The sequence below is a fragment of the Urocampus carinirostris genome, chromosome 4, assembly GCF_059441175.1.
Source record: "Urocampus carinirostris isolate Australia breed hairy pipefish chromosome 4, RoL_Ucar_1.0, whole genome shotgun sequence".
Lineage (NCBI taxonomy): Eukaryota > Metazoa > Chordata > Actinopteri > Syngnathiformes > Syngnathidae > Urocampus > Urocampus carinirostris.
Genome location: NC_142352.1, coordinates 31950093 through 31965147, shown reverse-complemented (window position 1 = coordinate 31965147; position 15055 = coordinate 31950093). Strand labels below are relative to the sequence as shown.

The 15055-nt window shown below is 40.4% G+C and overlaps 1 pseudogene across 1 annotated transcript; it reads left to right on the top strand.

Moving 5' to 3' along the window:
* Window positions 1–4334: 4334 nt before the first annotated feature.
* Window positions 4335–8275, top strand: LOC148367329 (uncharacterized; annotated as a pseudogene). Its single transcript, XR_015850298.1, has 2 exons — window positions 4335–4739; window positions 6983–8275. The product of XR_015850298.1 is annotated as an uncharacterized LOC148367329 (transcript).
* Window positions 8276–15055: the final 6780 nt, after the last annotated feature.

The following is a 15055-nucleotide window of genomic DNA, read 5'->3' as shown; positions in this document are numbered from 1 at the left end:
GGACAAGTGGTGGTTTATTTGTAAATACATACAGTAATCTAAAAGATTAATTTAAATAATGCTTATTGAGTGGAATTGAGCTTCCTTAGACAGAAATTGCAACATAGTCAACATCCTTAAGCTGATTTTAAGGTGTGTTACATACAGAAGTCATGCTTGTTACTTCAATTCGCTTATTTATTCACTACTTTTTTAGACGACAGGTAAGGTTTCAAGGTTCATAAGAACAGGACCTTGTAGACTCGGGAGACCCAAATTCTAAAACATACAAAATGTGGGAAAAATATTACATTTTTTGCATATGTGTCATTAGTATGTTACAATTATTTTCTGAGATCAGGAATTTTTAAGACAGCCTGTCTCGTCTTTGACTTCCTGAGTTCTGACCTCATGTGAAGCACACCAGCACCCTAGCAAGCTAGTCACCAGATTAGTTTAACTGTTAACTAGTCGAGAAGGTTTTTTGTGTTTTAAGCCAAACTTGGTAGTTTTTGTGGATAATACCTAAGCAATGCGTTGCAGATTGGTGCAGCAATGGTACAACAAATGGTGAGCAGCCAAAATGGGGCAAACTGGCAAAAATGACACAGAGAGCTAACAGGGGCTAAACCAGCCGTGAAACGGCAGGCTAGCCTGCTAAAAAATGGCTAGCTGGGACCAATCAGCGGAAAGGCTGATTGACCAAAAACATGCAGTAAGCATCCAGGACGTCCGCGAGCAAACGACAAAAAAAAAAAAAACGGTTTCGGCAACAAACACAAACCTGGCTGGGAGAAGAAAATGAGCATGGCGGAAAGGGCCAGCCAACTGACTGCAAACGGGGCTAACCAAGACCTAACAAACTGGAAGCCTTCAGGTACCTGCATGCTCACAGGGAGCTATCCAGACAGTATTCTATTGATTGTGAGACACCCGGCGAAAAACAATCACAAGTCACAATCGCATTCCTAAAAGGTGACAAAAAGGAAAGCCTGCAGTACAAGACAATAGGTAAACTTAAACCGCAAGGCTTAAGATGATCACAACACGAAAGGCGGACAACACAGTCAGAAGTCCCCCAGCAACACAGTAAGCAAAGTTCCAATTACTCCAAGCAAAATTGAGCACTAAGCATTCACTGAATACGAAATTCGCCGACTGTTTTTCAACAGGTCGCGCCATTGTTTTGGCTCTTGTTATTCGGTGACGTTACACCTCTAGGGGATATGAGATCAAACTGTCTACTTTGAAAATTACTTTCTCGAGATCCATGGCGCGTGGAATATTTTGGAACATATCTGCATGATTGTTGGGAGGAACACTACACATTCTGCGCCTAATTGAAAAAAAAAACCGGGTCTGTTGTAATCCCTTTTAAATTTGCACCCATGGATTTGATTTTGAAAACATTAATTCAATGACTTAGTTTTATTTCTATTAGGTGCAAAGGGCACTCAGTTTGATATGCATTTTCAAAACTCTGCCGCCACCTTGGATGCCCTCAAGGGGGCACCCTGGTGACGGCGGGCACCATGATGCAGACCCCTGTTGTATAACAATCTTGAACTACATTGATTATAGTTCTCTTATCTAAATTTAATACAAAGCAGAATGTATTAGTAAATAAGTGTGCTTATCGTGTGAAACGTAAAAGAAAAAATAGAGTATGGAAATGACATTTTTGGACAAAAACTGAAAGTATCTGATATTATAGTGTGTCACAGAAGTCATGTTTGTTACTTCCATTCAGTTATGTATGAACTAATTATTTGAACGGAGATTATAAGGGTCATAAAACCAGTAACTTGTGCAGAAAGATCATTCAAGCTTAATGATTTTAAATTTGCACCTAAGAATTAGATCTTAAAAGGACACTGTGTTATTTAGCGTCTCCCGGTGGTAAAAAAAATAATTCGTTAAAGAAAATTGTTTACATATTAAATACAAGAGAAATTATTTAAACTTAAAATACTTATAGCTTGAGAGAATTATATTTATTTTACATAACCTCTCATCTAAAGGGAGCTGACATAATTGCCTGTCATCTTGCTGCTATGAAATGATCTGCTATGAAATAATAATAATAATAATAATTTCCTTTGTATTGTCATTCTTTGTAACAATGTACTCAGAACGAAATGTCGATACACCTGACCCGTTGTAGCGAGTCGATGCAGCCGCAGCCAACAGAGGGCGCCGCCATTATACCAATTAGGTATGTCTCGGCCGAGGCTTGAACCAGCGACCTCCCAGTCTCAAAGCGGGCACACTACCATCTAGGCTACTGAGATGAGCACATTGTAAAGCGCTTTTCAAGTCAATGACTTCCCAAAGCGCTTTACAATGTGCTCCAAATTTCCCAATAGCGGCCTTGCATTGCAGCCATGTAAGTCGCTAACCTGCTATTTGGGGATATTAGGGGTTCAGTGTCTTACCCAAGGACACTTCAACATGTAACATGGACGAGCCGGGATTCGAACTGACGAGCAGTGTCTGTAGATGTTTAAGACGAGCGCTCTACCTCCTGAGCTACTGCCGCCCCCAAATGGGTACTCTAAAACCTCAAAAGGCCTGAGCAGATAATTTAGCATAAAATGCTGCAGTCCAGTCACTTAGAGTCTCCATAGTTTATCTTCATAGTAAAATATTTTAGCACTTGTTTTTGGTTGAATTACACCATACAGCAACATCTAGTAATCTAATAATAAAAAGTTGCATTTTGTATTGGTTCTACTTTGTAACCCCAATGTAACATAAAACATTTTAAATGAGAACCATATTTATATGTGTAACTAAAACCTGTTTACGGCGTGTTTAACTAATAATAATAATAATAATAATTTCCTTGTATTGTCATTCTGTGTAACAATGTACACAGAACGAAATGTCGATTGCACCTGACCCGTTGTAGCGAGCCGATGCAGCCGCAGCCAACAGAGGGCGCCGCCGACCACTTTTTAAGTCTTAGGAATGACTCGGCCGGGGCGCGAACCACCGACCTCCCAGTCTCAAAGCGGGCGCCTTACCATCTAGGCAGTGCCGTAACGTAGAAATATGTTTTCAGAAGCATTGTTCCTGAGAGCCAAAACAAAAATATGTTGGTTTTATAATTATTTAAAAAAAAACGATTATAAAGGCTTTGGTCTTGCTAATTAATAAGAATTAAGCCCCTGGGAATGTATCACAATAAATCTCCACTCGATGGCAGGAATGGCTTTAATCAGAGCTTTTCCACACATTAAGGAGCCCCCATTCTTTGTTTTTCCTAGCGATTGAGAGTATGGGGGCGGCCTCAGGGTGACAGAAATCGTGTCACCTGAAACATCGGACGCTGAAAAGTTCTTGCAAAGTTCATGCATCGGTTATGCATAATTTCACTGTTCTTGCAATGAAATTATATTTTGCAAGCACAGTGTCCTTGTTTTTATACATCTGAGTTATCACAATTGCAACGAAAGTGCCCTGAAGTGAAAAGGTGAAAGTTCTGCTTGAAATGCACCCTTACACAAAAAGCAGTTTTTCTCAGAAGTTTCCTAAGAAATAAGTATTTTCAGGAAACTTAGCAATGTTCAACTGATGTTTACTAGACAATGGTAAAAGCTAAAAACATCCATCCATCCATCCATTATCTGCACCGCTTATCCTCAGTAGGGTCGCGGGGGTGCTGGAGCCCATCCCAGCTATCTTAATGCCAGTCGCAGGGCACAGAGACAGAAGAGTCACTCTCTCATTCACACGTAGGGACAATTTTGAACCAGCCAATTAACCTGACATGCATGTTTTTGGAATGTGGGAGGAGACCAGAGTGCCCAGAGGAAACCCATGCAAGCACGGGGAGAACATGAAAACTCCACACAGGAAGGCTCGATCTCATGACCTTAGAAATGTTCCACACACGCGCTAACCACTGCACTGCCGTGCTACCCAGCTAGAAACGTGTTTTTTTTTCTCTAATGAGAGATGAGGGTTCAAGCTTTCTTTTGATATGTCCTATGCCTATATAGTTACAGAATTACATTTTCTGTCGCCATACAAAAATGAGTGAAAATGACACGAATTAATTGGCACTGGCACTTCCCATTTCGTCTGGCATTGAACGAGTAAATCTCGTTTACCTAATGTATACCCACTGTCAAACGTGTGTTTAGACTTATGTATCAGCTGGGGGCAGTAAGCAGAATTCAAGCTTTCAAATGTTTAGAGAGGTATTTAGTCACGGAAAAATTATTAAGTATTTAAATTTTTACATTTTGTTTCTGGTCCTACTTGGTGATATAATTAGCACGATCTAAATTATAAACAATTACTGCATCGTTTTGGTTTCCGTAGCAAGATATTTGTCCAAGTGTGGTTGTCGTATATTTTCCGTGTCCGGTTTACTTCCGTGTACGTCGTGGCTCGAAACAAACAATTATTACTTATTTACAGTACCACAAAATGAACAAAAACTTAAGCAAAGCACTCAAGAATTTAGTTGAATTATTTTTCCCCTTTCAATCGTAATGTAGGGGTAAACTCGCCTATATGCTCATCGCTGAATGTTTTATACTAGTTTAGCTTAGCATTCTATTGCTAATAACGCGATGCATTTAACAACTACGTGTTATTAAACACCATACTGGTATTATAATCGGAAATGTGTGCCAATAATATCAAACAAGAGTACGAAGTTGAACTTTCTCGGACTAAAGAAAACGACTCACGACGTCAACAACTCGACGCTGTTTTCAACAAGCTTCAAGCAGTGTGTCACTTACCAGGTTGATCACTTTTTACTGTTTCCTTTTTGAAAGTTACCGTGAATATATTTTTCAAATGTTAATGTTTGTGAGGTGTTACAAAATGTAAAGCTCCGTTAGGTCCGGAACTGAATCATTGTTGAATATAATCTATAGAGTGCTTCGAGGTCCTAAGATTACCCACAATGCATTGCTGGCGCCCATTTTGGAAGTCCACAAAGCTTTTCACTTCATTGTTATTGTTCAGCGAACCAGTTAGATTCTACATTGTAATGCCGAATACGTGCGTTATTGTTGGCTGTTGTAGCCGAGGGGAAAAGGGTGGGAAGGGCTTCTTTAGACTTCTGAAGTGTGTTTACGATCAGGGGATTGAAGCTCAGGAGAAAAGTGAACGGCGAAGACGAATGTGGCTGGCAGCTATCAACCGGTCGAATTTGCCAAAGCTTGACTGTGTTCGTGTTTGTTCTGACCACTTTCTGACAGGTAAATTGAATTATTTATGATGTAGAAATAAATTTTAAAAAGGTTATGGGACATGTGTACTTCATGACAACAGCTCGACGACCCCAAACTACTTTTATAACATATATGTGAGGTATTTCGCCGAAAACGACATTTAAAAACCGAACAAAACTCCGTTTCTCATTCGTACACTATTTTGGTGGAGAAATTCAACGCGGTTTCGGGGAAGAGAGTCTCCTTTCCTCAGTCAACTCGCGTCAATAGAGGATTTAAAGCCCCCGAAAGCTAAGCTAACTTAGCCACCGGTGCGCCGTTCGGAGAAGCGTTGCCTTTCCCGGGTTGTTCAACATAGAACAAAAGGGAAGCAATATGAGAACAACATTCCCCTAAACCTGCAACACAGTTCCAATGGGCACACAGAATCGATGATGACTTGTCAACAATGATCCATGGTTGTAAACTTGGCTGAGACAAACTCTGAGAATGTAGAACTTTCCCTTTCACAATCTTGTTTTCATCACCTTCGCTTGTGTGCACAGACACATCCCGAACCCAACCAGACACAAATCTGTCGTAGGTTTCCATACTTTTGTAATTTTGAAAATCCTTCAGTTCACAGAAGGGACTTGGGTGGAAAATAAGATAGTTAACAAGTTCGATGTAAGTCACACACGGCAACAAATCGGGATCAGACTTCCAGTCCTTGTTTTTAATTTTGTAGGGATCCAATTTTCCAATAAAATGCAACTTCGCAGCGTACCGCTCGTGTGCTTGCTTGTCTAAACTCTCCACGTAGTTTTCCATAGTGTTGATGGACAAAATCCGTACACAAACGAAGCTAGTTGAGTAAATAAATAGACAAACTGAGTAAATATTTGCTCCTCTCGCTATCACCGCTTGTAATCGACAGACTTCCAAGATGGCGGGACGAAGCCGTGTTACTATTTTTAGCACAAAGCGCGGAGCCCTCTATAGCACAGGTGTCAAACAGGCGGCCCGCGGGCCAGATCAGGCCCGCTAAGGGATTGAATCCGGCCCGCGAGACAACACTCAGAGAAGCGCAAGAGAAAAACAAACTGCAGGTTGAAATATGTCAACTTGATGTTGCCAAAGCCAGGTGTACACTGTACTTGTATTTATTTCTCTCTCTCTCTCTCTCTCTCTCTCGTTCCCACCCCTTTTCTCCCACTCGGTCTCTGTCACTTTATGTCTCTCCTTTTCTCTTCCTTTGTTGCTCTTTCTCTCTCGGTCTTTTTAACTTATTTTGCTCTGACTTCCTTTTTTCCTTTTCACTCTTTTGTCTTTCTTTCTTCATACCCTTCACGCTTTCTTTTCTCTTTTATCTCCTTCTGTCTTTCTATTTCTATTTGGATTTCTTTCCTCCTCTCCCTTTCTTTTCCCCCTCTCTCATGATTTTTTATCTTTTGTTTCTCACACTCTCTCCCTCTCTTTCTTTCTTTGTTCCGTCCTCTCTTTTTCCCCTCCCTCTTTCTCTTATTTATTTATATCTCTTTTCTGTCTCTTTAATCTACTAGTCCGGCCCCCGACAGATTGTTTGTTCTATCGTGTGGCCCCTGAGTTAAAAGGAGTTTGACACCCCTGCTCTATAGTGTCCTCAAATATCCGTATGTGTCTGCCTTTTCCTGACGAACAAACCCTCCTCAATTAAATGTGGCTGCCGTGAAAACTGATGAAATTTAGTTTATCTGTTTATCGGGGGCTTCTGTACTTAATCTGTACTTATTTATACGAATATAACACGTTATCATATTTCCATTGAACTGATTTGTTGTTTCCTGCAGATTCCAGGGAAGAAAATCTTCATCCTACCCAGCAGGAGCTGCAGCTTCTTTACATTAAAGAGGAAGTGTTGGAGACTGTTATCCCTGCGCTGCCATTGAATGGTGTCTTTGTGAAGGTTGAAGATAAGGAAGATGCTCATCAATATGAGCAGAATAAAGGGGCTGAAGTTACAAGCAGTTCAAGTAAACACATGACCACAGAAAGTGATGGGGACATCTGTGGAGGATCACAATCAAGCAGCCTTTTAGCTCCGCTATCAGACAGTGACGAGGTCTCATCACATTCTTCTCACACTGATGACGATACACGCACGTGTCACTCTGACAAAAACACCAGAAACAACATACACAGAAAGTGCTCCCAGTGTGACAAAACCTTTTTCAACAGGTCATCATTGAAAAGACACATGAGAACACACACTGGCGAGAAACCTTTCTCCTGCTCTGTTTGCGGTCTGATAGTTAATCAAAAATGCAGTTTAAACACTCACATGCGAAGACACACGGGGGAAAAACCTTATGCCTGCTCATTTTGTAGTCAAAGATTCTCTGAAAAGGGAAATCTGATTAAACACATAAGAATACATACTGGGGAGAAACCATTTACCTGTTTGGTTTGCAGTAAAAGGTTCACAGAGAAGGCTAGTTTAGTAAGCCACATTAGGACGCACACTGGTGAAAAACCTTTTTCCTGCTCGTTTTGTGGTCAAAGATTCTCTGAAAAGGGAAACTTGAGAACGCACATGCGAACACACACTGGGGAGACGCCATATGCTTGCTCAATTTGTGATCAAAGATTTGCTTGGAAAGGACTTTTAAATGTACACATAAGAACTCACACCGGGGAGAAACCGTACGTCTGCTCCGTGTGTGGTCAAAGATTCTCTGCAAAGGGAAACCTAAGAATCCACTCAAGAACACACACGGGTGAGAAACCTTTTGCCTGCAAAGTTTGTGACCAAAAATTCTCTGTAAAAGCAACTCTAAGAACACACATAAGGACTCACACAGGCGAGAAACCTTTTACCTGCTCTTCTTGTGGTAAAAGCTTCACTGTGAAAGGAAGTTTAATAAGCCACACAAGAACACACACCGGAGAGAAACCTTTTGCCTGTTCAATTTGTGGTAAAATTTTCACTCAGAAGGTTCATTTAACAAGACATTCAAGGACACACGCAGGAGAAAAGGTCTTTGTTGCTGCCGCTTGCAACCTTAATTCTGGAGTGAAAAATATTTTTTCTAAACAGCAAGAATTGACCCTCAACATCCAAAAGGAAGACTTGCAGCCTGAGATCTCTCGCATTAAAGTGGAACAAAAAGACAATGACATCACAGATTTTCCCAAGACAATGTCACTGTGAAGAATAAAGATGGTGACAAAATGAGAGCCAAAACAGACACATGACAACAAAAAAGATGGCGATATCTGTGCATGAACAAATGCCTTGAAGTTCTTCAGGATTAATGGATTATTTCATATTTGCCACCTTGTGATCGTAATTAACAATTACAAGTTATAACAAACCAACTGCTGAACATATTTTTAGGAACCAACTGTCCATTCCATTGATTTTGGGTATTTTATTACGTTTCTGTACTATTACATTTGTTTTTCTTGTGTGTTTGAATTTGATTATGTTTAAAAGTGTTTATTTTGTACAGTGGTACCTTAATTTAATTTACTGAAGGATTGTGATATTAACTCATTGTACTGCAAAGATATATTTTTTTCTACCTAACATAAATTAAAAGGCTACTCGTCCTTTTCATTACCCTCACAAAAGTTGCTTGGTGTTATGTTTATAGTTGATCAACGATTAAAATAAGGGGAGAAGATATCAATGGATTTTGAACTTGCAAGAAAAAAGGGAGATCCCAAACCTCAGATAAGAAATTCCAACTTGTTCTCAAAGCCTTCCCCTGGGCCCTTTCTTTTTATTAAATCTCCTAGGTCACAAAAGCAGATCCGCCTCGAAGGGTGAGAAAAAAAAACAGCAACATCATTGGCTGCAGGTGAGGATCTAAGCAGTGCATAATAGTCAAAGCAACAAACAACAGTGAGGTATTATAGTCAGTATAACATACTGGCATCCTTTGCGACCATCTTTGCAGGTGTCCAATATTAAAAACAATATACCTATCACTTGCTCTGACTGGAGTGACACATTCTATATTGTACAATATTTGCGTGTTTAAAGAAAAAAACAGTCTGAGGTCATGCTTTGTTGCATTTTGTTTTGGCTTTTGTCATGTTTATTTGTATAGCCCTTAATCACAATGTGTCTCAAAGGGCTGCACAGACCACAGATTATTGCCAACCACAGACTATTATTACACTATCCCCTGATCTAAAACCTACATGAGGGCAAGGAAAAACTGAAAAACCTCAACATGAGGAAAATGAAGAAACCTTAAGGAAGGGACCGCACATGAGGTAATCCCCCTTCCAGGACGACCAGGCCGCAATGGATGTTGCAATAACAAATATTACACAGATATTGTCAACATAAAATATAGATTATTCATATGTTATTGAATATATGTGTGTTTTAAGCTTGGATTTAAATATTTCCACTGAGGTTGCAGATCAAATCTCAGGGCGAAGAGCATTACACAGAACTGGGGCCCGAATGGAGAACGCTCTCGAACCTGCGGATCTTTTTTGTCTTCAAACAAATTCTTGTGTGGGCAGCAGTCACAATGTCTAGTATTTTTATTTGCCTCAGAATGCTCGTGTCAATGCCCAAGCTACAGTGCTTTTCTCAAGTATTGGGGCCCCCCAAATATTTTGTAATATTGCTATTTTTCCAGGCCTCAAACTTATAGATAAAAACTAAAAATACTGTGTAAGAATTAACTACATGTGGGACACAATTGTGAAAAAGAAACATTTTATATTGTGCTAACAAATAAAAAATTGAGAGGTAAGTGTTGCAAAAATAATGCCCCCCTTTAAGTTAATACTTAGTACAACCTCACTTGCTGGGATCACAGCAATAATTCTTTTTGGGCATGTCTCACATCTTGAATCAAAGTTTTGCACATTTTTCCTTATAAAACAGCTCATGTTCTTCAAGGTTTGATGGAGATCATTTGTGCGCAGCAAGTTTAGATCTTTCCACAAATTACCAAAAAGAAAAATGACCATGAGCCGGCAATTCCACACGAGGGCGGGTTGTTTATTATTCCTGACAGCAGATATAAGTGTACCAACAGGAGACGGCCCCCATCCGAGTTGCCCGGGATCATTTATACATTTCAACAAACAAAGCAAAGACATCCTACTATTCCCCTATTGGCTATGTGTCATCTGCAGTTAATGTTAGCTTTCTCTTATTGGTTCTCTTCTCCCCGCATGATGGCGTGTCGGCTGGGCTCCACAATCTCACACACCAGCGGGGCCCCGGAGTCTGATCTTCTCCGTCCGACCTTCTGCGTCAGCACTCTCAGGCATTCTGTTATCAGAAGTGTCCCAGACAAAATCACCGCCATTTATGCATTCCACACAGCCTTCCCTGACCTTTTATTGTACATTGAACTGAAGCACAGTCAGTGAATATCTTTATTGCATTAAACTGAATACATGTAACTTGTAGTCAATCGTATAAAATCCTTTATAGTCAAATGTATAAAATCCTTTAAAGGGCACCTAAAATATTTGAATTCACGCTGTTTACCAATATGTGAAAAAAGACAGACAATAAACAAAGTTCTTGTGAGTTGATATTGAGCATATGATTAAAAGTCCGGTCCATTAGTTCTGCTCAATTTGGCTACATTAATCATCGGCACTCATTATAATGACAGTCAAAGGTGATCTAACTCATCATCTTATTTAATGTGATTCAGCTCTGGCCCCTCTTTCACTTTAGTATTGCTCTGCTCAGGGTGAAGATTTTCTGCTTCAAACATTGAGCAGGAGACTGAACTGGTAAAATTGTGCGTTTCTCAATGCCTACTTAATCTTATCGCATCTCATCTCATTAGCCGTACTGCTTATCCTCATTCGGGTCGCGGGGGGGGGCTGGAGCCCATCCCAGCCATCTCCAGGCAGTGGGCAGGGATATATCCCTTATAGTGAAGCTTTTGCCATGGAGTAAGCAGACAAAAGCGAACGTTTGTCCACAAATAGAACACTTACAATTTTTCTCCCCAGTGTGAGTACCATGTAATGTCTCAAAAAACAAAACAGAAATAGAAGACAGAGTGACACTAAACACAATAACTTTTGAAGTAATTTTTTATATAACCTCACATACAAGTGTATACATTTTTTCACAATGCCACAACAGGTAAAAGTTCCACCGAGGTCTACTTGATTGCTGCATTTCTCAGCAGCATACTTGTGTCTGTCTCTTTCATATGTGACAATATTTTACCACGAACTCGGTATTAAAAGTGTTGCAGCAGCGCTTATTATGTCGATTGTGATCTAACGGTCGATCACAGCGGTACTACTGTACTGGTCTATCACACGAAAGTGTTTCCAGTGCCATGTATTTGTTGGAACAAGGATGCCATCCAGCAGTCAAACGTAGCCTGTCAGCATGAACAATAAGATCGCTCGGTAACTAGCGCAGTAGAAAATTCGAGACCTTCCAAATCCTTTTATAATTCATTCATTCGTTATCTGCACCGCTTATCCTCAGTAGGGTCGCGGGGGCGCTGGAGCCCATCCCAGCTGTCTTCGGGCAGTGGGCAGGGAACACCTTGAACTGGCTGCCAGTCAGTCGCAGGGCACACAGAGACAGATAACTCACTCTCTCATTGACACCTAGGGACAAGTCAGACCCGCCATTTAACCTGAAATGTGTGTTTTTGGAATGTGGGAGGAAACCGGAGTGCCTGGAGGAAATCCACCCAAGCGCGGGGAGAGCATGCAAACTCCACACAGGAAGGTTTGATCTCATGACCTCAGACCTGTGCCCCACACGCGCTAACCACTGTGCTGCCATGCTGCACAAATTTGTAAACTATACATGGATGGGTAATCTATAAATCTTGCATTTTTTATTTGTCTTCTTAATTATATCTTCTATTCATAGACCCACCCCACAAACACTATAATTAAGTTCGCTGACGATACCACCTTGATCGGCCTCATCTCTGAAGGGGACGAGGCGGCATACAGGGATGAGGTGGAGTCACTTTCCACGTGGTGTTCGGAAAACCACCTCATTTTGAACACCACAAAAACAAAGGAACTGATTCTGGATTTCAGAAGGAATGGTAGGAATCCAGCACCACTCATTATAAACGGAGACTGTGTAGAGAGAGTCCACTCTTTCAAATTTCTGGGTGTGCACATCTCCGACGACCTCTCCTGGTCTGCAAACACCAGAGCGGTGGTAGGGAAGGCCCAGCAGCGACTGCACTTCCTGAGATTGCTCAGGAAAAATAACCTAAAACAGCAGCTGCCCTTCTACAAAGCCACAGTGGAGAGCATCCTAACATACTGCATCACGGTGTGGTATGCTGGGTGCACAGCAGCAGACAGGAAAAAGCTCCAGAGGATCATCAAAAGAGCCCAGAGAATCGTCGGCTGCTCTCTGCCCAGTCTGGAGGACATTGCCTGCTCTCGCTACCTCAGCAGAGCAGAAAACATCATCAAGGACTTTTCTCACCCTGGCCACCACCTCTTCGACCTGCTGCCTTCCGGCAAGCGCTACAGGTCACACAAAGCAAAAACAAACAGACTCAGAGACAGTTTCTTCCCCACAGCCATTTCCACCCTAAACAGACACCGCACAAAAAAACTGAAAACTGTTGCAAAAAACTACCTCACACAAATGTAAAATGGTACTCACGTACATGCTGTCTGCACTATGTTCGTTCACTGCTCAAAACAGACACCGCACAAAAAAACTGTAAACTTGTGCCAACACTACCTCATACGAATATGATGGTACTCATGTCCATGTTCTTGCACATGTTGACTGCACTACGTTTACTGCTCACCTTGCACAATATCTGACCATTTCCTTTTTCTGCACTATGTCTATGTTTGCACCAATGCATATGCTGACTATTTTTTTGCACTATGATGACTTTGCACCAAATGCAATATTGCACGACCCTTACGATACCAATGGTATCACGACAACACTGTATGTAACATCCCACATGCCGACATTTCTTGTGTAAATACCATGTAAATTATAACTATAGCCTTATCCCCCTTGTTTTATAACCTTATCTTCCTTTGTTCCTTTATCTTCTTGGCTCATACCTCACTGTGAATGTGTAAAACTGGAGTGTCATGCCCAATTTCGTTGTCACAATATGTTAACCCATTTTGTAACAATGACAATAAAGGTATATTCTATTCTATTCTATTCTATTCAACAATAGGCATTTTGAATTAATGACAATTACCAAAAAGCTATTCAAATGTGCAAATCACCAAGTAGCTGGATTGAGGATGCACTTAAACTTTCTGGGATTTGAACATTAGAGCTTTTATAACAGTAAATAATAGATAAAAGTTAAAAAATTGAAATATGGTTAAATGTGATTATTCATTTGACTCAATGAGGAATGTTACCGAGTCTGTGAGCTACTTTGTTTATTTATTTACTCCAATTGTAAAAAAAAAATAAGCCCCTTTAGTACGATTGATAAAACTGCACGTCAAAAGATCAATTGGCTACAAAGATTGGTTATTGGTCATCTTGAGATGAAATAATCAGTGTCAACCTCAGAAAAAATATAAACATATTAGTAAAAAATGAAGCGTTCATATTAAATTTGTTGCCAAACACTTAAGAGGCAAATGTTAGTTTCCACTGTGCGTTTTTCATATGTGCAGCCAAAGTTGAGTTTTGGGAGAAACTCCCTTCACAAACAGAGGAAGGAAAGAGTTTATCTCCTGGGTGCGTATTGGTGTGCCCAAATAAACCATTTTTTTGTGGAGAAGGTTGTACCACAGATTAAGCACGAAAAAGGTTTCTCCTCAATGTGAATTCTAGCATGTGTAACCAAAGTCGGCTTTTGAGAGAATGATTTACCACAAACTGTGCAGGTAAAAGGTTTCTCCCCTGTGAGTTCTTGTGTGTGTCCTTATGTTTCACTTTACGGAGAATTTTCCACACACTAAGCAAACAAAATGTTTTTCCACAGGTGTGTATGTGTTAATAAGTTTCCTTTTCGGGAGAATAGTTTACCAAAAAATGAGCAGACAAAAGGTTTTTCCCCTGTGTGCTTTCCTGCATGGGTTCCCAAATGTCCTCGCTGAGTGAATGTTTTACCACAAACTGGGCAGGCAAAAGGCTTCTACTCGATATGGATTTGCATATGAGCTTTCAAAGTATGCCTAGCGTCAAAGGTTTTCTCACAATGAGAACATTTCCAGCGTTTATCGTCTTTGTGACATGTCCTTTTACATTTTTACTGCTCCTCGTCATCAGTATCGGAAGTGTGTAACATTTGGCGGTTACTCTGGTAATGGTAATAGGATGTATTTTTGGTGATTTGCCATTACCTTCATCACCATCACATTTGAATAAAAGAATCAGTCAAAATTGATTGAATTGATTAATTGGTCCCACCTGTGTCTAATAAACTTGTATTATTAAGAATACAATATTTGTAGATATTTATTTCAGGTATTGAATGGTGTATAACGCACGTTTGTGTATCATGTGCAGCTCTAATTTATGATTAGAAATCGGTCTAAATTCTTGTCTCACGTATTTCAGATCAAACTGCTGTTGGATGCAACAGGAATCAAACGCAACAAATTTCAACCATTGGACAAACAGTGGCATAGATAACATACAAAAGGCAGTCAATTTTATCTCATTAATCACGGAACCAGAGACGAATGTTAATTGCGTTGTGTATTTCACATGTTACCATTGCAATACATTTGTAACATACAATGCTTAGAATAGAATAAAAGGGCACGCATTGATAATAGACCTAGCTTCTTGATCTTGCTAAAAAAAAATCCACTAGATAGATGGTTGGAATTTAAAATGTACAACATTTTCTACCAGGGGACCATGCCGCTGGACACTGCTTGGGCTGTCCACTGTTTGGGCTGTCCACCCACCAGGGACTGGCAAAATTCTA